The 22,347-nt window shown below is 45.4% G+C and overlaps 1 protein-coding gene across 15 annotated transcripts in view; it reads right to left on the reverse strand.

The window, feature by feature from the left end:
* Positions 1-22,347, reverse strand: part of SLC39A11 (solute carrier family 39 member 11) — a 519,734-nt gene that overhangs the window by 352,700 nt on the left and 144,687 nt on the right. The window lies entirely within an intron of this gene.

Here is a 22,347-nt window from a genome sequence, read left to right on the forward strand (position 1 = left end):
GCCGCTGACTCACATTTCCAGCCTCCTGTAAACATCTCAACTTAGACACCTCACCACCAGTACAAACACAACACATCCCTAGCTCAATCAGTTCATGCTTGGTGAATTCACACTTCCCACGTTAAGGACCACCCCCTCCAAATCCACCTCACCCTTCCAAATACTGAATTTTCAACTGGGCCCCACTGTTCTTGAACCCACTGAAATTTGAAACCTGGGTATCATCTGGATACTCTCTTTCTTCTCCATTCATCTCCATCTATCCAGTCATCAGGTTATTTCCATGCTTCCTCCTTCAAAATGTCTCTCAAAGCTGTCTTCCTTTCTGTTCCCATAACCTCAGGCCTTCCCTGCCCTTAGGGGGAATAGCCCAACGATCTCCTAATTGGTCCCCTGGCCTTTTGTTTCTCTGGCTTCCAACTCATCCCGTTCTCTGATGCCAGAGTAACCTAAAAAAGAACCCTACAAATATACCACCAGATAATGTCATAACCAATGCAAAATTCCCTAACTTCTCTCTGATCCAAAGCTCTGAAAATAATGACATCTGACATTGGCATGTACAGTAACAGTTGACAGACTGCTTTAAAAATGCCTTAACACAGTTTGGTATAATGAGCCCTCTATCTTAGTGCTTGCCCTTATGGAACTAGTTACTGCAAAGGAGAAACTAAACCTGCTTATAACTGTGCCTAAAAGTCTCCCCCTGAGTGCCTCTTTGTTGCTCAGATGTGGCCCTCTCTCTCTAGCTAAGCCACCTCAGCAGGTGAACTCACTGCCCACACCGCCTACATGGGACCTGACTCCCAGGGGTGTAAATCTCCCTGGAAACGCAGGATAGGACTCCCGGGGATGAATCTGGACCCGGCATCATGGGATTGAGAACATCTTCTTGACCAAAAGGAAGAAGCAAAATGAAACAAAATAATGAGTCAGTGGCTGAGAGATTCCAAATGGAGTCAAGAGATCACTCTGGTGGGCACTCTTACCCACTATATAAATAGCCCTTTTTAGGTTTTAAGGTATTGGAATAGCTAGAAGTAAATACCTGAAACTATCAAACTCCAACCCAGTAGCCTTGACTCTTGAAGACAATTGTATAACAATGTAGCTTATAAGGGGTGACAGTGTGATTGTGAAAGCCTTGTGGATCACACTCCCTTTATCCAGTGTATAGATGGATAAGTAGAAAATTGGGACAAAAACTAAATGAAAAATAGGGTGGGTGGGATGATCCGGGTGTTCTTTTTTACTTTGATTTTTTATTCTTATTTTTATTCTTATTTTCATTCTTTCTGGTATAAGGAAATGGATTGGGGTGATGAATGCATAACTATATGATGGTACTGTGAACAGTTGATTGTACACCATGGATGATTGTATGATATGTGAATATATCTCAATAAAACTGAATTTTTTAAAAAATGCCTTAATAAAATGTTAAATGGAATCACTTCTACATCAGACAGAAGGTTACAGAGAAATAAAAGGAATGTGGAGAGTGACGTCATTAATATGGTGGCATAAGACATCCCCTGAAAAAACTTCCCCAGACATTCAGTGAATGAAAGGACAAATCCCACTTGCTTAGAACTCTGGAGGATGGTAGAGACTGCAGAAGGACTCTACAGATGCTGAATCAAAGACAAAGAAAATGTCAGGTAGGAAACTTTCGTTCCCGACCTGCTGGTCTACTCTCTCTCCCTCACTTGGTCCCACACAGCTAGGCAGCAGTCAGGTCCCTTCCACCTCCCACTGGGGATAGCAGTGATAGAACCCCACCCATACCCAAGCACAGGGACCCAAGTCCACAGAGACCTGGAGCAGAACACTGAGGAGTGCTGCATACAAAGGGGCCCACAGGAGAAAAACAAAAAAAAGAGAGGGAGACCACGGTAACACTGCAGCTGGAAAGTGCTGTGCATACTCAGTCCAGTTTCTGGTGATTGGACCACTGGATTTTTCCAGAGTGACTCACTTTTCTGGGATATGCTAATGGAGAAGAATAAGGAGGCAGAAAAGTCTCACAAAGAAAAAAAAAGGGGGGGGAGATAAACTGAACTGCTATAAGACAGGAGCATCCCAGAATGAAGACAGTAAGGAAAATGGGCACTGAGTAAGGGAGAGAATTTAAACAAATCATAGGATCTGGGGAGAAAAGTCTGCACAAAAACAAACTGAACAGATCAAGATGACTGAAGAAGGAACAGAGGAAAGGACATTTTCTCCTGGTGGTGAAACAATTACATAAGAAGCACAATCTTAAAAATTGTACCACATAGGGCAAGAATCAGATGAAGAAGAGCTGAGAAATGTGATCAGGCATAGGCTATTCTAAAGGTCTAGAATAATTTGGACCAAGCATCAAAGAAGAGCCTTAACACATAGCCAATCAACACTAAAACCTTAGACAAGAGGGAGAAATGGACCTTCAGAGTTAAAACATCAAGATAATCAGATGCCTAGACATCACCAAAAAAATTACAAGCCATACTGAGAAACAAGAAAATATGGCTCACTCAATGGAACAAATCAAAACTTCAGAGGAGACAGAGAATTTGAAACAATTAATTAAAAAAGTTTAAACAAATTTCCCATATCAACCTGAGGAAATGAAGCAAAATATGCCTAAAGAGAGAAGGATAAGAAGAAGACAGTGTGTGAGCATAAAGAAGAGTTTGAAAGAATAAAATGAAACATAAATTATGAGGACGAAAGGCACAATGGTAGAGATTTAAAATACACTAGAGGGTTCCAGAAGATGGCAGCACAGAGAGGAGTGGAAGCTAGTTAGTCCCCCTGGAACAAGTAATAAACAACCAGGAACAACTAGTAAATAATCTGGAATAACTGCTGGGGACAAACATGACTGCTCACTCATCATAGACCAGCCTGAATTGGGAGGAATGCCTGAGATCACAGCATAAAATCTGTAAGTAAAAACTGTGGACCTGAGCCAGCAGCCCCCTACCCCCGCAGTCCAAACTGCAAAGCCTCACTGTGATAGAGAGCAGCACTCTCCCAGCAAGTGAATATAGCTCAGCTGAGCTCCAGCTGGGGTTTTAATTAACAAACATAGACTGCTCAATACAAGATACAAATCCCCAACAAGGAGACAGAGGCTTTCGGTGATGACTGACCTTGGACAGCAGGAGGGCAGCCGCAGACTGGCCCTGAAAGGGGCTTTCTGTCCCTTTTTCAGCTCAGCCATTTTCCGTTCCCAGTGCTCTAAGACAAGGGTGGAGATAGCACAGGCAGAGAGAAACCTCTCCCTAGGGGCTCTATCTTCCCTAAGAGGAAAGAGGTGGGGCCCAGCTCTACTACCTGCCTTCCATTCAGAACCAGATCCCAGAGCCTAGGGGAAAACAGCCACGGGCCACACCTCCTTACACCAGTCTGGAGCTACAGAAAAGCACAGTGACTTGAGGCCTCACAGGGTGTATCAATCTAAGACACCCTCAGGGAAACCAGTTACTAATTCCTCCTGCTAGACCTGACCCTGTTCTGGTCTGGGAAAACCTGATTGGGGTAACAAAGGAAACCAAATGCCTAGACAACAGAAAATTACAACCTACACTAAGAAAAACAAAATTATGGCCCAGTCAAAGGAAGAAACTTACACTTACACTGAGATACAGAAATTTAAATAACTAATGCTAAATCAATTCAAAAAGTTTAGGGAAGACATAGCAAAAGAGATGACGTGTATAATGCAAACACTGGGCGTACAGAAGGTAGAAACTGAAAGTTCAAAAAAACAACTGGCAGAATCTATGGAAATGAAAGGCACAACACAAGAGATGAATGACACAATGGAAACATACAACAGCAGATCTCAAGAGGCAGGAGAAAACACCCAGGAACTAGAGAATAATGCAACAGAAAGCCTACAAACAAAAGAACAGATAGAGAAAAGAATGGAAAAATATGAGCAACGTCTCTGGGAACTTAAGGACAAAATGAAACGCAGAAATGTACATGTCATTGGTGTCCCAGAAGAAGAAAAGAAGGGAAAGGGGGCAGAAGCAATAATAGTGGAAATAAGCAATGAAAATTTCCCATCTCTTATGAAAGACATAAAATTACAGATCCAAGAAGCGCAGCATACCCCAAACACAATAGATCTGAATAGGCCTACACCAAGACACTTAATAATCAGATTATCAAACGTCAAAGATAAAGAGAGAATCCTGAAAGCAGCAAGAGAAAAACGATCCATCACATACAAAGGAAGCTTGATAAGACTATGTGTGGATTTCTCAATAGAAACCATGCAGGCAAGAAGGAAGTGGGGTGATATATTGAAGATACTGAAAGAGAAAAACCATCAACCAATAATCCTATATTTGCAAAACTGTCCTTCAAATATGAAGGAGAGTTTAAAATATTCTCTGACAAACAGACAATGACAGAGTTTGTGAACAAGATGTCTGTTCTACAGGAAACACTAAAGGGATCACTATAGACCGAAAGGAAAAGACGGGAGTGAGAGGTTTGGAACACAATTTTGGGAGATAGTAGCACAGCAATGTGGGTACACTGAACAAAGATGACTGTGAATATGGTTGAAGGAGGAAGGTTAGGAGAATGTGGGACATCAGAAGGAAAGAGGAAAAATAGAGACTAGGATTGAATAACTCAGTGAAACCTAGGGTGCTCAATGATTGTGATAAAAGGTACAAATATGTTTTTACATGAGGTAGAACAAATGAATGTCCAACATTGCAAGGTGTTAAAAATAGGGTGAGCTTGGGGGGAAAATACAATCAATGCAAACTAGAGACTATAATTAACAGAAAGATTGTATTATGCTTCCTTTAATATAACAAAGGCAATACACCAAAGCTAAATGCATATGGGGAGGAGGATGGGGAAAGGGTATGGGACTCTCGGCATTGGTGATGTTGTCTGACTCTTTATCCTACTTTAGTTTAATGCTGTCTTTCCTTTTGGTGCTTTCTAGATGCTACTTTTTTTTATTTTGTTTTGTTTTGTTTTGCTTGTGTTTTTCTTTCTTTTGTCTTTCTCTTTTGTTTCTCTACCTTCTTTGACTCTTCCTCCTTCTTTGTGGAAGAAACGGAGATGTCCTTATATAGATAGTGGTGATGGTGGTGAATAAATATGTGACTATAAAGGGAACCACTGATTGTTTACTTAGGACAGAATGTATGGTGTGTGAACAAAACAGTCTTTAAAAAGTGGGTTGATGAAGAAACCTTGAGGGCACTATTTGAGTGAAGTAAGTCAGACACATCAGGGTCTCACTGATATGAACTAATTATAATATGTAAACACATAGACATGAAATATAAGTTACCAGGATATACAGCGAGACTAAAGAATGGGGGAGGGGCGGTTGCTTAAAATGAGCAGAATGTTCAACCAGGGTGAAATTAAATGTTTGGAAATGGACAAAGGTGATGGTAGCACATTGTGAGAATAACTAACAGTGCTGAATGGTGTATGAATGTGGTGGAAAGGGTAAGTTCAGAGTCATGTATGTCACCAGCAGGAAAGTTGGAGGTTAAAAGATGGGAATGTATAAAACTGAATCTTGTAGTGAACAACATCCATGATTAACTGCACAAATATTAGAAATCTCTCTCATGAACTAGAACAAATGTATGACACTACAACTAGAAGTTAGTAATAGAGGGGCATATAGAAAAAAATATACCTATCGCAAACTATATACTACAGTTAGTAGTATTTTAACATTCTTTCATCAACAATAACAAATGTGCTATACAAATACTATGAATCAATAACGGAGGGAGGTGGTTAGGGGTATGGGAGGTTTGAGCTTCCTTTTTTTGTGTGTCTTTATTTCTTTTCTGGAGTAATGAAAATGTTCTAAAAATTGAAAAAAAATTGTGGTGATGGATGCACAACTGCATGATGGTACCATGGGCAATCGATTGTACACTTTGGATCTCTGGATAATTGTACAGTATGTGAACAATCTCAATTTAAAAAAAAAATACTCTAAAGGTATTCAACAGCAGATTTGAACAGGTAGAAGAAAGAATCAGCAAACTAGAACAATTGAAATCATACAGAAGAACAGATAGAGAAAACAACAGAAAAAACTGAGCAGCATCTCAGGGACTTGAAAGACAGCACAAGGTACACAAACATACACATCATGGATGTCCCAGAAAGAAAACAGGAGGGAAAAGGGGAAGAAAAAAACATTTGAGGAAATAATGGCTGATAATTTCCCAACTCTTAGGAAGGACATATATGCATATGCCCAGAGTCATGTATGTCACCAGAAGGAAAGTTGGAGGTCCTCAACTTACTCATTACTAGTGTATATGTTGTTGTTGATTCAAACTGAATGAATCCTAACAGACTGACTCTGACACAAGCTAATCAGAAAGTCAAATGCAAAGGTAAAGAGACAATTCTGAAAGCAGCAAGAGGAAAGTTTGACCCCTCATCACATACAAGGGGTCCTCAATAAGAGGAAGCATTGCTTTCTCATCAGAAGTCATGATGGAGGGAAGAAGGCTCTGGTATGATATATTTAAGATACTGAAATAGAAAAACTGACAGCCAAAAATTCTTTATCCAGCAAAACCATCCTTCAGAAATGAGGGAAAGTTTAAAATATTCACAGATAAACAGAAACGGAGAGAATGTGTCAATAAGAGATTGCCCTACAAGAATTACTAAAGGGAGTTCTGCAAGTTGAAAGGAAAACAGAAGAGAATGGCTTGGAGTAGTGTGAAGATGAAAACTGCCTTTAAGAGCAACTAAAGAGGTAAAGGCAAAACTCTGTACTGTATCCTCAATATACAACTCTACTCTTTAATTTCTGTAAGAGTCAGAATACAATTGAACAAGAAAAAGGTATATTTCCTGATAACAGACATGAAAAATATAAAGTGGAAAAATGGGACAAGAACAACATAAAGAGGGGAAACAGAGGGATATGGGAGCAGAGAACGTGTATGCTATTGAAGCTAGGCTGGTATCTTTTCAAATTAGTAGGTTATAGATAGTAGGTTGTATAATGTAAATCCTAGGGTTTGCAGTAAGGCAAGAAAAAGAAATAAAAGGCATCCAGATTGGAAAGGAAGAAGTTAAACTTTCACTATTTGCAGATACCATCATCCTATATACAGAAAATCCTGAAAAATCAACAACAGAACTACTGGAGATAATAAACGAATTCAACAAAGTGATGGGGTACAAGATTAACATGTAAAAATCAGTAGTGTTTCTATACACTAGTAATGAGCAAGTTGAGGATATTTCATTTACAACAGGAACTAAAAGATTCAAATATCTAGGAATAAATTTAAGCAAGGATATAAAGGACTTGTACACAGAAAACTACACATTACTAAAAGAAATCAAAGAAGACCTAAGTAAAATGAAGGACATTCCATTTTCATGAATTGGAAGACTAAATATCATTAAGATGTCAATTCTACCCAAATGATTTACAGATTCAACACAATACCAATCAAAATTCCAACAGTCTCCTTTTGAGAAATGGAAAAGCCAATTACCAACTTTATTTGGAAGGATAAGGGGACTCAAAAAGCCCAAAACATATTGAAAAAGAAGAACAGAGTTGGAAGACTCAAACTTCCTGACTTTAAAGCATATTACAAAGCTATAATATGTATTATGTAATATGGTACATATAATATGTGTATATAATATGGTATTAGCACAGTGATAGACATATTGACCAAAGGAATCGAACTGAGAATTCAGAAATAGACACTCACAGCTATGGCCAATTGATTTTCACAAGGTTGCCAAGTCCACTCAACTGGGAAAAAATAGTCTCTTCAACAAATAGTGCTGGCAGAATTGGATATCCATATGCAAAAGAATTAAAAAAGACCCCCTATCTCACACCATATACAAAAATTAACTCAAAGTGGATCAAAGGCCTAAATATAAGAACTCCTGGAAGAAAATGTAGGGATGCATTTTCAGGATCTTATGTTAGGCAATGGTTTCTTAGACTTGACACTCAAAGCACAAGAAATGAAAGAAAAAATAAATGGAACTGTCTCAAAATTAAAAACTTGCATAACAAGAGATTTTGTCACGAAAGTGAAAAGACAACCCTACTCAATGTGAAAAAATATTTGGAAACCACATATTTGATAAGGGTTTAACATCCAGAATATATAAAGAAATCCTGCAACTCAACAATAAAAAGACAAACAACCCAATTTAAAAATGGGCAGAAGACTGGAATAGACATTTCTCCAAAGAGGATATACAATGGCTAAAAAGCACATGAAATGATGCTCAGCATCACTAGCCATTAGAGAAATGCAAATCAAAACCATAATGAGATATCATTTCACACCTACTAGACTGACTACTATTATAAAAACAGAAAACTACACGTGTTGGAGAGGACGTGGAGAAATAGGAACACTCATTCATTGCTGGTGGGAAGGTAAAATGGTACAGCCACTGTGGAAGACCGTTTGGCAGTTCCTCACAAAACTAAGTAGAGAATGACATATGACCTGGCAACCCCATAACACAGTATATACCCAGAAGCATTGAAAGCAGGGACTCAAGCAGATATTTTCACACTGATGTTCACAGCGCATTATTCACAATTGCCAAAAGATGGAAGCAACCCAAGTGTCCATCAACAGATGATGAATAGATAAACAAAATTCGTGTATACATACAATGGTGTATTAGTTACCGGTAAAAAGGAACGAAGTTCTGATGCATGCAACAACATGAATGAACCTGGAAGACACTATGATGAGTGAAATAAGCCAGACACGAAAGGACAAATATTGCTTGATCTCGCTGATATGAACTAATTATTATAAGCAAACTCATAACATTTGAATCTAGAATACAATTTACCAGGGGACAAATTGGGTTTAGAGAATTGGGAGTTGATGCTTAATTTGTACAGAATTTCTGTTCAGGTTGATTATAAAGGTTTGAAAATGGATGGTGGTGATGGTAGCACATTATTGTGAGTGTGATTAACAGCACTGATTATATATGGATGTGATTAAAAGGGGAAACTGTTCATATATTCATAGCATAAAAATTAAAGGATCAAGCATAGGACTGTATAACAGAGTGAACCCTATTGTAGATGATGGGCTATAGTTTATAGCATAAGAATATTCTTTCATGAATTATAATAATGTATGACACTAAAACAAGGTGTTAATAAATAGGGTGGTATATGGAAAAAATAAACCTAATGTCAACTATGGAAAATAGTTATTAGTATTATTTTAATAATTTTTCATCAATTGTAACAAAGGTAACTAGTTTAAAAAATTTAGTACAATTACAAAAAAGTGCTATCATCAATTGTAACAAATGTTCCACACCAATGCAAGGTATTGGTTGTGAGGTGGTGTATGGGAATCCTGTATTTTATGCATGATCAGTCTAAACCCACAACTTTTCTAATAAAAAAATTTTTAAGAGGGCAAGCAAAAAAAAAAAAAGAAAAAAGAAAAGAAATGGGGAATGATGGCACTTTCTCATCTGAGCACCTGACAGCATCAAGGAAGGAAGAAAGAAAAGACCAGAAGGGGCTGAAGAAATGAAGATCCTAACCTGGGAGGACAGAGCTATCCCAGCTCCACTACCAAGAGGAATGCTCTGGCCGCTGTCTGCAAAGCTGCGGATACTTTTCCTGCAGCCCCAGAGAATGAGGACTGTGTAGACAGCTCACGCACACAGGCAAAGGGGTAGAGCTGTATTCACCACCTGCCCTAGAAGGTAAAGAGACCATATGGAGAAGAGAGGGATTTCATGGTCTACATTCCCGCTGGCAAGACATGCACTTGGCAAGGCATGCATTGAATGTTAAACCTGCTGTTTTCTCCAAGAACTGGCAAGCACAGCACACCAAGAGATTGCCTCGACCCCTTTTCTAACCCCTCTGCATGCGAAGAAGACTGAAAACGACACCTGTGCATCTTCCTGAAAATCCCAAAAGGCTACAGAATGCACGTTCAAAAGGCAGAAGAAACAACCTCAACTGTGCCTTCCGAATACACCTGGGGAACGGGCAATTGGTACACCAGGAGGGCCCAGATGCCAGCCAAACACATCTGGGCAGTGCCTGTGGCTTCCATGTGCCCAGAGCCCCCCAGTGTGATGAAACATCCTGCCTGTTTCACAATTGACAAAATTCTCCTTGGTCAGTGAATCTCTCTGAACAATAAGCCTTTCCCAGTGCTCCCCTAGCAAGGACTCAGAGGCCGTCGAGTCCCTTGCTGGCAAGCACGCAGGTTTTCTCCATTAGAAACTAAAGTATTAATTGGTGTGTATTCACGAGTGTACTTTGCCCCTCGGTGCATACCCAGTCCGCCTGTCGGCCTGCTGGCCCGCCCCCGCAGGTGCCAGGGGACCCACTCTCTGACAGCTGGCATTTGCTCAGAACACACTGGGCCTACACCAATGGTCGCCAGTGACAAAGGCTGAGCTGTCGCCATCCCAGTTGCCTTTCAAGCTTAGTACCAGACACATCAAACAAGATGTATACAGAGTTAAGCGAAAGGTCCGATTACAAAACCTCAACCTTCTTTTGTCCGGCTGCATGTAGAATGAATGTCGCACAGGCCACCCAAACCACCCCCATGCCCAGCTCTTCTCATGCCACAGCCTTGCCCCCACATCAGAAGAACCTGCTGCTGCTGCAGAGGTCCAGTACAGCCCAGCCCAAATCTCCACAGTAAAGCAACCGCAGGATGTGCCCTAAGGAACGAAATAGAATTGCCTATCTGCAACCTCAAAATATAAGAAGGAAATGCTGACACCGAGGAGAGGGCCCATTCTCACTTTATCTGACACTTTCAGGCTTTATCCTATGGAGACTCGGTGGATGCCACTGCCACTTCTCCTTTATATAGGAATATCTAAGATGTTCTTCCAGGAAGCAGCATCAGAAAGTTAAAGATGGAGAGAAACTATGGAGAGAAAAACTTGCAAATATCCCCATGGGGGAAAATATATATATAATTGCCTGCTTTGACATCTGTCACTTCCAGGCAGCTGTCAGATGTGGTCCTCCACAGTGGCAAACATTGACACCAGCAAAAGATGGGTGAATATTTGAAGTACATGCATATATTGTTCACTTAATTTTTCACTAGCAGGACCTTCTTTGCCATCAGAGTGAAAATTAATAGAAACCAAACAGGACTGGGGACACAGGGCCTCTGCTCCTTGCTAACCCCTCCTGACCCCCGAAACCTAACCGGGCAGGACCATCAGCCAGGTTCTCTCAGATAAAGGAGGATCTCAGAGAGTCACAGGCACCCATTCCTTCCCTTCCCACGACCAGTCACTGGGCAGCCTCAAGATGCCAAAAACCCAGGGAAGAAAGGAGGGGGAGAGCACATCAGAATCTCCGGAGGAGATGACTGCCAAGATGCAAAGCAAGCTGAGGAAAGCAAGTAGCAACAACACAGACAGTGTGTTACCATTTGTATTTCAGAAAACACAAAACAAAATATACATATGTGTGGAAAGCCGCCTCCCGAATCGGGCCTAGCGTATGCGCTGCAGCCTGCTCTAGAGTTACCCCCGCCCATCGAGTGAGCCAAGATGGCGCCTGCATCCTGTTTCCGCATAGTGACGCATGTATCCGCCACCCGCTCCTACCAATCGAAATCCTGTATACGCGATACTAGCCTAGAAGCTTATTGGTTGTTAATTGTGTATAAAAGGTCTTACCCGGACGGGGTAGGGTGAGACAGCCCACAAGGAGCCGTGCCTGACGGCCACATCGAGGCTGCTCTCCCACGAGGCGCCGTGCCCCGTGTGGGAACCAGTAACACAGAATGTTCATCTAGCTGTAGTAAAGGGCTTGCTTTCACAACTGCCGTGTGGTTCGAGTCGTGATTCATGACCAGGTTAGTTCGCGCAGTCTGCATCTCTCTCTCTCCTTCCCTGTTTCCCCTCGCCGGCCGGGAACCGGGGACCGAGCGGGGCAGCGCCGGACAAGTGGTGGCCCGTACGGGGAAGCTCCTCCTCCTGCCTCGCTCTCGACGGTCCCTCTGTGAGGAGAGCAGCGCTGCGCGTCGAGCTTACGGCGGACTTCCCGCGCCTGATCAACGCGAGAAGGTGAGTGCGTCTTATTACATGATAGTTAGGGCCCGTGGGTTTTCAGGTGACCCCGGGGGACTCGGAAGAGCTCTCCGAGTGACTGAAGTATAGTGCCGACTGCAATCATGGGGCAGTCCGGAAGTTCACCTCTCTTAGCTCCCTTAAAGAACCTTTTGAAACAACGGGGTATCTCGGTCAGGAAAAGCTCCCTTCAGCGTTTTCTTGATGATGTTGATACTTTTGCCCCTTGGTTTGCCTGCACCGGCAGCCTTAGCCTACCCTCTTGGATGAAGCTCGGTCGCGACATAGACCGAGCGCGCCAGACGGGCGTGTGTATGGACCCGATTCTAGTACCCATATGGGAGACCGTCCGTGCGGTCCTTGAACTAGAATCGGCTACCGGCCTAAGCCCGTCCTCTGTCTTGCAAGAAGCACGGTGCGCGCTCCAAGAAACCCAGTCAGTTTCGTCAGCGGACGGCTCCTGTAAGGGCAAACCGCCGGAGTCCAGTGACTCTGACTCAGAGTCAGATAGCGATACTGACGAGAAGGCGGAAGCATCCCCGCTAATTGAGTGGGAGGAGCCTCCCGCCACACCCGTGCGGCCTTCCGCCCCGCCAATGTCTACCGCTGCACCCCCAGGGACACCCCAGCTCCCAACTGACGCCTTGGGCGGTCCCACCAAAGGACCTTGCCGAGAGCTCCCTCTAGTGGCCATGCCCAGTAAATGTAATTATCCTTTGCTGCCAGACCCGGAAACCCCGATGGGTCGGTCAGGGGAGGGGCAACCTTTGCCGTACCCCCCGCCCGAGTATACAGGCCCTCAGGACCCTTTGCCATTAGGTAGTGGTGGGAGACATTTCTGGAGATGGAACCCTTTCACAACATTTAGACCTTTTGGCATGCTGGGTGGCTACCAGCCACTTGAGCCGCAGCCAGTCTCAGAAATGTACCCGGTTATTATCAATCCCCAAGGTGGCAATCGGCACGAATCATATGATTACAAACTATTGAGGGAATTGAGGCAGGCCGTCCATCAGTATGGCCCCAATGCCCCTTATACCTTGAACATGATCGAGAACCTCTCTGCTCTAAATCATACACCCGCAGATATTTTTCAGCTAGCCCGTGCTTGCTTGCCGTCAGGCCGATTCATAGATTGGAAAGCATGGTTTGAGGAGTTAGCTGAAGAGCAGGCCGCAAGGAATGCGGCGGGGAGACGTGGCGGGTGGAATGCTGACATGCTGTTGGGGAGAGGCGCCCATGCCCAGAACCAAACGGGTTTCCCACAAGAGGTCTATGCCCAGATCTTCCGCTGTTTTGTGGGTGCCTGGAAAAAGCTAACAGGTGAGGGAGAGGCTCAGGCCTCACTCAGCAATATACACCAAGGCCCCACAGAACCATTTGCGGATTTTGTAGCCAGGATGCAAACCGCAGCTGAGAGAATCTTCTCAGATCCAGGAGTAGCAGAGACTGTGGTTAAGCAAATGATTTTTGAGCAGTGCAACAAGGAGTGCAAAGTTATCCTGGCACAAAACAGAGCAAAAAATTTGACAGAGTGGGTCAGGCTCTGTAGAGATGCTGGCAGCCCTTTAACTAATGCAGGTCTAGCTGCCATGCTAGCCAGCTCCCTACAGGTGGCTACAAAAAGCCCGAGAACCTTAGGGGCAAAGTCTAACGGGTGCTATGGCTGTGGCCAATCAGGGCACTTTAAGAGAGATTGTCCCAATAGACGTCAGCCCCCTGCCACTCAACGGTTTGGCGAACCAGGTGCAGCAACCAGGCCGTGTGGCCGTTGCGACAAAGACCCCCACCGCGCAGAAGACTGTAAATCGGTTTTCGATGCGCAGGGTAGACGCCTCTCTGGCCGCCCCGAGCAGATTCCAAAAAACGGGAAGAGGGGGTCTGCCCTTTCGACGGACCCCCTTGCATGCCATTCGACAACACAGGATCCGATCAAATTCGTGCGTCCCCCGGCTCAGCAGGACTGGACCTCTGTGCCACCTCCAGACTCGTACTAACCCCCTCCATGGGTGTCCAGTTAGTAGGGACCTCCTTCAAGGGGCCCTTACCGGCTGGTACTGTAGGGCTCATATTGGGAAGAGCATCCACGGCCCTGAAAGGATTAACAGTTATACCAGGACTTGTAGATTCAGATTTCACAGGCCGTGCCCAAGTTATGGTTCAATCTCAGCGGGGCACCTTAGTCATTGCAGAAGGTGATAAGCTGGCGCAGCTCCTGCTCTTACCCAGCTTACATGCAGTCTTTCCAAGCAGAATCAGACAGAGAGGGGAAAAAGGGTTCGGATCCAGTGGAGCGATTTTTGAGGGACTCCATATGTCCCTGGAGTCTCGACCTATGCTAACCATTAAGGTGCAAGGCAGATCTTTCTTGGGCCTGCTCGATACAGGGGCCGATCGGTCTATCATAAGACAACAAGAATGGCCCCCCACCTGGCCAACGAGCAGGGCGGAAGAGCCCATTAGAGGAATAGGCCAAATTTCAGCGCCCATGCTCAGTGCAGCTGCCCTTCATTGGGCCGATGAAGAAGGACACCAAGGCAGTTTCCAGCCTTATGTATTAGCCCTGCCTGTGTCTTTGTGGGGAAGAGACATTCTGACCCAAATGGACGTTACTTTAATTAGCGGCTACTCCCCAACCTCTAAGCGACTGCTAAAAGAAATGGGGTATACCCCCGGCAAGGGTTTAGGAGCTTCACTGCACGGACGTGCGGAGCCTATACAAGCTGCCCCCAAGTCTGACAGACGAGGCTTGGGTTTTTCATAGGGGCCACTGAGGAGAGATTCCCACCCACACCTATAAAACTAAAATGGAAAACCGAGGCTCCGGTGTGGGTGCCTCAGTGGCCCTTGCCACAGGAAAAACTTGCAGCGTTGCACGCCCTAGTATCAGAACAACTAGAAAAGGGCCATATCGCCCCTTCCACGTCACCGTGGAACACCCCTATATTCGTAATAAAAAAGAAATCTGGTAAATGGAGACTGCTACATGATCTAAGAGCTATTAACGATTGCATGGAGCCTTTAGGGCCCGTTCAGATGGGACTGCCCCTCCTCTCGGCATTACCGGAGCACTGGTCGATTTTCATCATAGATCTGAAAGATTGCTTCTTTTCTATTCCGCTCCACCCTGAAGACACCCCTAAGTTTGCCTTTACTGTGCCCTCTAGTAATCAAGAGGAGCCCTGTCAACGCTTTGAATGGACAGTCCTGCCCCAAGGCATGGCTAATAGTCCTACCATGTGCCAGCTGTATGTCGCTGCGAAGCTAGCTAGCACTCGGCAGCAGTTCCCTCAAGTGAAAATCATCCATTATATGGATGACATTCTCTTAGCCCATAGAGACACAGATCTTCTTAAAACAGTTTTGTCACATTTAGTCCTTAGTCTTAGAGAAGCTAACCTAGAGATTGCCCCTGAAAAAATCCAAATGACTGACATTACCACTTTCCTGGGGGCGAAAGTCGCACCCACTCATGTTTCCCCCCAAAAGGTGTCTCTCAGGCTAGACAATATACACGCTCTCAATGATCTACAAAAACTCATGGGGGATATCAATTGGATCCGTCCATACCTAAAAATACCCAATGTCAAACTAACACCTTTGTTCGACCTGTTGAAGGGGGATTCTAATATAAACTCACCTCGAAGCTTCACTCCAGAGGCAAGGTGAGCACTATGCCAGGTGGAACAGGCGCTCAGTGGCGCTGCATTGAAGAGAATAGACCCTGATGAGCCTTTTGAAGCCTGCGTGCTGCCGACAGAATTACAGCCCACTGCGGTACTGTGGCAGCGGGGGCCGCTGCTCTGGGTCCACCCTGGAGTTTCCCCCAAAAAAGTCCTAGAGCACTATCCTACAGCGGTTGCAGACTTGGCCCTAGAATGCATTAAAAGGGCTGTGCAGCATTTCGGTCAGCAGCCCAAAAATCTCAGGGTGCCTTATTCTTCCCAGCAGCTTGAGATACTCACCGGATGCATAGATCAATGGGCCATTCTCCGGTGTACATTTCTTGGTCCCATTAACAATCAGTTCCCTAAGGCTCCTCTCTTGCAGTTTGTCACCCGGCACCCAGTGATTTTTCCCAAAGTAACCTCTCCTAGGCCACTAGCAGGCGCCCCCACCGTATACACGGACGGCTCCAGCTCTGGAACAGGGGCGTATTGTGTGGAGGGGGACACTCCTAAAACAGTGCTCTTCCAACCACAAAAGCCTCAATGGGTAGAACTGCAGGTTATCATTGCAGTCCTGGAAAGCCTTTCCGAGCCCTTAAATGTCGTCTCGGATTCTGCTTATGTTGTGAACTCTGTACAAATTTTAGAAACGGTGGGCATTGTTAAACATTCCTCTACAGTAAGGACGTTCTTTGCCAAACTACAGGAGGTTATATGGACCAGGCAACACCCTTTTTACATAACCCATATTAGAGCCCACACAGGTTTGCCTGGCCCTATGGCCCAGGGGAACCATAGCGCAGATGTAGCCACTCGACAGCTGCACATCTTTCCGACGCTGGTACCGTATCAACAAGCCCGAGAATTCCATGCCAAGTTTCACATCAATGCAGGTACCCTAGCTAAGCGGTTCAGCATACCACGTGCAGCTGCTCGAGATATTGTCCGAGCCTGCAACAATTGTGCAGAGCAGAGAGCAGTCCCCTCGGTTGGGGTCAACCCTAGGGGTCTCACCCCAGGGGATACTTGGCAGATGGATGTCACTCATCATTCAGAGTATGGTAAGATCAAGTACTTACATGTGTCGGTGGACACATGCTCCCAAGTTTTATTTGCCTCTGCTGAACCAGGAGAAAGAGTCTCCCACGTCATTGCACACTGCCTTGCTGCATGGGCAGCTTGGGGTAAGCCAAAGACGTTAAAGACGGATAACGGGCCTGCCTACACTAGTAAATCCTTCCAAAAATTTTGTGACAACATGGATGTCCAATTAAAACATGGCATCCCCTATAACCCTCAGGGGCAAGGAATCATTGAAAGAGCGCACAGATCTCTCAAAGACTTGCTTAAAAAACAGAAAGAGGGTATAGGCCACGGCCTGTCCCCAAAAGCTCGACTGTCTGTAGCCTTGCTCACATATAATTTTTTAAACGAAAATTCACAAGGAATGACACCTGCCCTGCAACACACCACCCCGAGTCCTCCGCATAGAGGTCTAGTCCGTTGGAAGGATGTCCTGTCGGGGCAGTGGAAAGGCCCTGACCCGGTGCTCAGCTGGGCCAGAGGCTCTGTTTGTGTTTTTCCCCAGGAACCAGGACGTCAACCAGTGTGGGTTCCAGAAAGACTGGTGAGAACCGTGACATCACCTGAAGAAGCCAAGGAACAGCTGTCAGAAACGCCAACGAATATACAACCTGAACCATTAGACCAAGCCTCCGACCCTGCTGATGATGGCGACGACCGACAAGACGATAATAGTAGGACTGACCACCCCGCGGTTGCCCAAAAAGAGGATCGGTAACTCTGTTCTTTGCTCTCCTATAGCAATCCTTCTAATCTGCCTTTTTCTTTTTAGTGGAACTATATTTCCTCCACAAGCTTCAACGAGTCCTTCCCCCTCACCAATGACACACTGATCCTCTCTTTTGCTAACCTCTCTGTCAAGGTTGTCAACACCACAGTTGCGGCGAATGCTACTTGTGAAACTGGTAATGGCGAGTTAAGTAAGGGAGTCTTGCTTGAATTTCTTAACGTTACAGGGAAGAGCCGCCAGTCTTGTGAAGGGATCTTGAGTAAAAAGGAGACTCAAAGGTGCCTTTTCCTTCCAGGGCTTGCTCCTACAGTCTGCAACCGTTCCAAAGACCCGGATGCCTCGCCGCCCCGCTATCCTAGTGTATCGCCCAAGTTATGTCTGGCTCCCCGTCAAGGCAACCGACTGGGTTGGCCCTGTTTCTCAAGTTGTTTCACTTAACAATATCCCCTTCTCTAAGTCTAGGCGTCCAAGAGGCATAAAAGAATGGCTATCGAATGCTGCCAGTGTAGCTTCCTCTTTGTTTGTCCCAACGATCGGGCAGGCTGTGCTACAAGCATGGACAGATCGGCAGCTCGCCATAACGATGGAAACGGTAAATGGCTTGGTCAACCTTACCCGAGACGTGCTACGCCGCCACAATCAGATGCTGAACTTAAATTTCCAGGCCATTCAGAAACTCCAAGCGGAGATAGATGAACTTGGACTGGAAATAGATGGACTCTGGAGAGTGCTTCAGCAAACATGTGACACCCGGTGGCTTACGGTTAAACTCTGTGTCACTCCTGTCAGGGCCAACGTGACCGGAAGCATTTCCAGAGTCTCTGATTGGCTGAAAAGGTCATATTTTCCTGAATTTGTTAATCTCTCCCAACAGGTGGAATCTAGTTTAGACACAATTGGGGGGATCAAGTTAAAACCCGTTAAAGTCGATCTCTCCGGGTTAGGCGAGGTTCTACAGAAACTATTGCACAGTGTTTCTTCCTGGTTCTCTTGGCCCAATTTAACTAATTGGATCCTCATTGCAGTGGGATTATTGGTGGGATTAGTCGTTGTTAAATGTTTGCTAGAACGCCTGTTTCAAGCGCAGCAGCAATTGCGTGTTACCACTATGATGGCTATGACTCCCACCTCTGTTACCCCCGATAGTGACCGATTTATTAACCATACCCCTTCCTGGTCGCCTCAGGTGGGGCGCTTTGGAGCAAAATTTGTAGCGAATCGCATGGCTGTTTCTCGGGTGTAAAAGGCGACACCAGTAGTCATAATTTTGTCTCAGGTGGGTCTCTAGGGCAGAGTCCTAGTTGTGGCCAGACTGGACCCTAGCCATTGCACAGAGACACCTAGTGACACCCCCGACTCTGGTTACTGCTGTTCCTGCCCCCGTCGTTGTTCCCCAGTTGCCAGGCAAAGCACTGCAGGGAGAGTCACGTTGCTTCCAGCTTACGGACTCTCCGGTCTCCATATGACGTGAGCATTCTGGTTGGTGCTAGAGGCTCCGCCGCTGGATGGCTGAGGCCTAGTCCAGACTCCCCAAAGCACCAAAGAGGTTGTGAACCATTTGGGTTCACGGGAGCACGCTCATCACTGGAGACACTGGGTCAAAAATAAATAAGAAAGGGGGAGATGTGGAAAGCCGCCTCCCGAATCGGGCCTAGCGTATGCGCTGCAGCCTGCTCTAGAGTTACCCCCGCCCATCGAGTGAGCCAAGATGGCGCCTGCATCCTGTTTCCGCATAGTGACGCATGTATCCGCCACCCGCTCCTACCAATCGAAATCCTGTATACGCGATACTAGCCTAGAAGCTTATTGGTTGTTAATTGTGTATAAAAGGTCTTACCCGGACGGGGTAGGGTGAGACAGCCCACAAGGAGCCGTGCCTGACGGCCACATCGAGGCTGCTCTCCCACGAGGCGCCGTGCCCCGTGTGGGAACCAGTAACACAGAATGTTCATCTAGCTGTAGTAAAGGGCTTGCTTTCACAACTGCCGTGTGGTTCGAGTCGTGATTCATGACCAGGTTAGTTCGCGCAGTCTGCATCTCTCTCTCTCCTTCCCTGTTTCCCCTCGCCGGCCGGGAACCGGGGACCGAGCGGGGCAGCGCCGGACACATATGTAAAAGCATAGAGCAATCTAAATACTCAGCCATAGAGAAATTCTTGCACAAACCACACTCAGATGATAGAATGCTGTACAGATATTCAAATGACTGTAGATAAAATCATTTAAAAATTTAAAAGAACACAAAATAGAATGCACACCCTGACTCCAACTGTGTGAAAATGGATGCATGCACATACATAAGTAAGGAGAGAGAGCTAAATAGAGCCGGGGTTCTTATTGCTATAAAGTTGATTTAAAGCATCCTCAAACAGCACAAGCAAATGGGAAAAGTGTTTATATTTCAATATTTTAAAAACTCTTCAAAATTAGTTTTCTTAAAATAAAAAAGGAAGAAAAAGAGAAAAAAATCTGGACAGATACCCACTCAACTGATGAAAATGGTTTACTGTCTGGACTCTTTGGAGGGGAATGAGATGGGGAAGTGCTTCCATTTAAATTTAATTTTTTTTGATAAAGAGAATGTATTGCTGTAATCCTAATACAACTAAAAAGAAACATATGAGGCCTTGGGGACACATATACACTACCCATCTCCCACACCCCATATCCCTACCCACCAGTAGAAAATCACTGCTTTAAACTGTGGGGCTTCCTACCCACCTCCACCCCTTAACTTCATGTAGAAACAAAACTGCAAAATCACAAGAATGTCATTATCCCCAAACAGTTGTTCAGTGTCCACTGTGTTGTTCTCTGGGACCCACTGGCAGGGGACAGTTGGGTTGGCCCAGCCCGAGCAGCACTGCACACCGTCAGGCCCCGCACCAGCCCTCTTCCCGGGCCTTGCAGGTTACACCCTCCTTCCCTACCCCTACCCCTTCCCCTTTCATTAAGATGCCATTTGGCCAAGTCTCTGTAAATCCTTGTCAAGTTCATTTCCCAATAACAGTTAAGGCACAAGTTCTTCTCTACGCCATTCCTAAATCTCAGCCTGAAAATAAGTGCCCAGTTCAGAGGCGAACATGATGTATCTGAACTTAACGAAGCCACCACGGTGTCAGCCTGATGGCCTGTTATTAGTAAAACCCTTTTGACGAGCAGTATTTTGCTTCAGTTCCAAACAGGGGAATAATAAATCCTAAAGGCTGAATGCACAGACACAGAGCTAGAGAACATGGTCAAGTGGTAACAATTTCCTTCCCACCACCCAGGTCTTGCTTCCCTCCATGTTCTGAATATACAATGAGGATCAATTTTAGGACCACAGGTACTGGATAACCCAAGCAATGGAACCTGTGCTTGAATGGTCTTGGGCAAGGGCTCAAGGCAGGGTGTTGTCCCAGAATCCCTCATGCTACATTTCTGCCCTTACCAGACCTCTGCATTGCTTATTGCTCCAGGTGAATTAACACAGCGACTGATTCATTTCCTTTCACCCCCAAGAACTCCAAGCACTGGCCCACTGAACTGAAAGGGGATTCTGGGGCTTTCACAAGCCAGCTTCTCCTTTATCCCTGAGTCTGTTCCACAGGATGAGAAACCCTCTTTCAGAGGCGCAGCCAAACTCTCCTGCTAGACCTATTTCACCCTATTCTGGGGCCGGCTGCTGAAGAGCAGGGCTTTGTCGTAAGGTGGAATGAATTGGGAGCCGAAAAGATCTCACGGTGAATTTGCCCACAGATTTCCCACAGCTTCAAAAGCCACTGGTTCTCTGATTCCAAGATTTGACACCAAATTTTACCTCACCCCCTAAAAGACTCGATCCCCTGCAGGTGCTCAGTCAGTGCTGGACAAACACATGGACTCAACATCAAAGCCCATTAACTCACGCTCCACAGAGCACCTGTGCTAGATCCAAGCTGCTGCCCTTTTCAGGGTTGGTAAGCAAATTAACAGTGAAGCCAAGGGAAACCTTTAGCCTACCCAAGAGTGAAGGTCAACAGACGGTTTCCAAGCACAACTCCTAAGGCAGCATTTGTATTACATGACTGTAGCAATTATAAATAATTCTTATCAATTAATAAGACCTTCTAACACAAATTCCCCTTCTCCCATCAATGGCAAGAATTAATTTCTCTTAAAATGTCCTACAACAGATGTTTGCGAACAGGTTGATCTTTCTGCCAATTAGGGTAAATGAGTGAGGTTCTGGGTGTGAATGGTTTTTATGCCCCTTTCCGGGCCCTTTCCTTCCCTCCCTAGACACTCACCTGCCACTCCCAAATCATCCCTGGTTTTCTGTAGAGTCTATCCAGGACTTTCTATGGGTTCTTCTCCATATTCAAATCACATATAAGAACAAACATGAACCAAAATGTTGGGGGCAGAAAAGTGCTGCTGCAAAGTACAAATTGGTCAGTGACTATTTACACTATAGGGGCCCAGAGAAAGCCCCTACCCTGAGACAGCTGATCAAACAGACCTGAGCCACCCGCACCACCCCCACCACCAGTGGCTTATGACCCATAATGACGGCAAAGAGCTTCCACAAGATTCAAGGAGACCAGCTGGGCCCGGGGGGAACAGCAGAGCCAGACCCAGCCAGGGCTGTGCAGGGCAGCCCAGCCAGCCCCCCCACCTGCTCTTCTGGCATCTGGGCCACACGCCACAAGCTCTTCCTGCCAGGGCCTGTAAAAAACACCCTAACAGCAAGCTCACCCAGAACCGGGGGCAGATGTGAAAGCAGAATATGGCATATGGCAGC

Source organism: Choloepus didactylus, chromosome 18, assembly GCF_015220235.1.
Source record: "Choloepus didactylus isolate mChoDid1 chromosome 18, mChoDid1.pri, whole genome shotgun sequence".
Taxonomy (NCBI): Eukaryota; Metazoa; Chordata; class Mammalia; order Pilosa; family Megalonychidae; genus Choloepus; species Choloepus didactylus.